This window comes from Arachis hypogaea, chromosome 6 (genome assembly GCF_003086295.3).
Source record: "Arachis hypogaea cultivar Tifrunner chromosome 6, arahy.Tifrunner.gnm2.J5K5, whole genome shotgun sequence".
Classification (NCBI taxonomy): Eukaryota; Viridiplantae; Streptophyta; class Magnoliopsida; order Fabales; family Fabaceae; genus Arachis; species Arachis hypogaea.
The window spans coordinates 30,823,546-30,826,529 of NC_092041.1; the positions used below are offsets into that span (position 1 = coordinate 30,823,546).

The following is a 2,984-nucleotide window of genomic DNA, read 5'->3' on the forward strand; positions in this document are numbered from 1 at the left end:
GAGGATTCTCCGACCTTAGGTGCCATTGATGGTAATGGAAAAACAAAAAGCTTATGCTTTTACCACACCAAACTTAAAATATTGCTCGCCCTCGAGCAAGAGAAGAAAGAAGAGAAGAAGAAGAAGAAGAAAATACGGAGGAGAGTGAGGGATGGTGTTTCGGCCAAGGTGTAGAAGAGGGGGTTTGTGTTGTGTGAAAATGAAGTAGAATGGAAGGGTATATATAGGGAAAGGGGAGAGGGTAGGTTCGGCCATGTATGGTGGGCTTGGGTGGGAAAGTGTTTTTGAATTTGGAAGGTAGGTGGGGTTTATGGGGAGAGAGATTGAAGTTGTTGGGAAGTGTGACATGGGGAAGAGTGTTATAGGATTAGGAGGTAAGGTGGGAATATGTTAGGTGGGGATCCTATGGGGTCCACAGATCCTGAGGTGATCCTGTGGGGTCCACAGATCCTGAGGTGTCAAGGAATCACATCCCTGCACCAAATAGACATACAAAATGCCTTTGCATACCATTCTGGCGTTTAAACGCCGAGGTTATGCACGTTCTGGGTGTTCAACGCCCATGTGTAGCATGTTCTGGGCGTTCAACGCCCATGTATAGCATGTTTCTGGCGTTGAACGCCAGTTCCATGCTTGTTACTGGCGTTCAGCGCCAGCTTTCCTCAAGGCACATTCCTGGCATTCAAACGTCAGAATGTTGATTGTTTCTGGCGTTCAGCGCCAGATTCATGCTCTGTTCTGGCGTTGAACGCCAGCCAGATGCTTCTTACTGGCGTTGAATGCCAGTCTGTCCTCCCTCCAGGGTGTGATTTTTCTTCTGCTGTTTTTGATTCTGTTTTTAATTTTTATATTTTTTTCGTGACTTCACATGATCATGCACCTAATAAAACAAAATAACAATAAAATAAAAATAAAATTAGATAAATAAAAATTGGGTTGCCTCCCAACAAGCGCTCTTTTAATGTCATTAGCTTGACAGTGGCCTCTCATGGAGCCTCACAGGTGATCAGGTTAATGTTGTATAGTCCCAACACCAAACTTAGAGTTTGGATATGGGGTCTTAACACCAAACTTAGTGTTTGGTTGTGGCCTCCCAACACCAAACTTAGAGTTTGACTGTGGGGGCTCTTCTTGACTCTGAACTGAGAGAAGCTCTTTATGCTCACTCTCTTTTGTCACAGAGGGATGGCCTTATGCCTTAAACACAAGGTAGTCCCCATTCAATTGCAGGACTAATTCACCTCTGTTGACATCTATCACAGCTCCTGCTGTAGCTAGGAAAGGTCTTCCAAGGATGATGCATTCATCCTCTTCCTTCCTAGTGTCTAAGATTATGAAATCAGCAGGGATGTAAAGGCCTTCAACCTTTACTAACACGTCATCTACTATTCCATAAGCTTGTCTCAATGACTTGTCTGCCAATTGTAATGAGAACAAGGCAGGTTGCACCTCAATGATCCCCAGCTTCTCCATTACAGAGAGTGGCATAAGATTTATCCCTGATCCAAGATCACATAGAGCTTTTTCAAAGGTCATGGTGCCTATGGTACAAGGTATTAAGAACTTACCAGGATCTTGTCTCTTTTGAGGTAAAATTTTCTGAATCCAGGTATCTAGTTCATTAATGAGCAAGGGAGGTTCACTTTTCCAAGTCTCATTACCAAACAACTTGGCATTCAGCTTCATGATAGCTCCTAAATATTGAGTAACATGCTCTCCAGTCACATCTTCATCCTCCTCAGAGGAAGAATAGTCTTCAGAGCTCATGAATGGCAGAAGGAGATTTAATGGAATCTCTATGGTCTCTATATGAGCCTCAGATTCCTTTGGATCCTTAATAGGAAACTCCTTCTTGCTTGAGAGACGTCCCAGAAGGTCTTCCTCACTAGAATTTCCGTCCTTCTCCTCCCTTGTGCATTCAGCCATATTGATTACATCAATGGCCTTGCACTCTCCTTTTGGATTCTCTTCTGTATTGCTTGGGAGAATACTAGAAGGAGTTTCAATGACTTTCTTACTCAGCTGGCCCACTTGTGCCTCCAGATTTCTGATGGAGGATCTTGTTTCACTCATGAAACTGAAAGTGGCCTTTGACAGATCAGAGACTAGATTGGCTAAATTAGAAGTGTTTTATTCAGAATTCTCTGTCTGTTGCTGAGAAGATGATGGAAAAGGCTTGCTATTGCTCAGCCTATTGCGTCCACCATTGTTAAAGCCTTGTTGAGCCTTTTGTTGATCCTCCCATGAGAAATTTGGATGATTTCTCCATGATGAATTTTAGGTGTTTCCATAAGGTTCACCCATGTAATTTACCTCTGCCATTGCAGGGTTCTTCAGAAGCTGCCTCTTTAGAACTGTTGGATGCATTTTGCCATCCATTCAGACTTTGAGAGATCATGTTGACTTGCTGAGTCAACACTTTGTTCTGAGCCAATATGGCATTCAGAGCATCAATTTCAAGAACTCCCTTCCTCTGAGGTGTCCCATTATTCACGGAATTCCTCTCAGAAGTGTACATGAATTGGTTATTTGCAACCATGTCAATAAGTTCTTGAGCTTCTTCAGGCGTTTTCTTTAGGTGAATAGATCCACCTGCAGAATGGTCCAATGACATTTTTGAAAACTCAGATAGACCATAATAGAATATATCTAATATGGTCCATTCTGAAAACCTGTCAGATGGACACCTTTTGGTCAACTGCTTGTATCTTTCCCAAGCTTCATAGAGGGATTCACCATCTTTTTGTTTGAAGGTCTGAACATCCACTCTAAGCTTGCTCAGCTTTTGAGGAGGAAAGAATTTATCCAAGAAGGCCGTGACCAGCTTATCCCAAGAGTCCAGGCTATCCTTAGGTTGTGAATCCAACCATATTCTAGCTCTGTCTCTTACAGCAAAAGGGAAAAGCATGAGCCTGTAGACTTTAGGATCAACTCCATTCGTCTTAACAGTCTCACAAATCTGCAAGAACTCAGTTAAAAACTGT

The 2,984-nt window shown here is 42.7% G+C and overlaps 1 non-coding gene across 1 annotated transcript; it reads left to right on the top strand.

Annotated features, from left to right (window-relative positions):
• The first annotated feature begins 2,669 nt into the window (after positions 1-2,669).
• LOC112699707 (small nucleolar RNA R71) lies at positions 2,670-2,776 on the top strand. The gene has a single exon (XR_003152649.1). It is a non-coding gene; the product is annotated as a small nucleolar RNA R71 (small nucleolar RNA).
• The last annotated feature ends 208 nt before the right edge of the window (positions 2,777-2,984 follow it).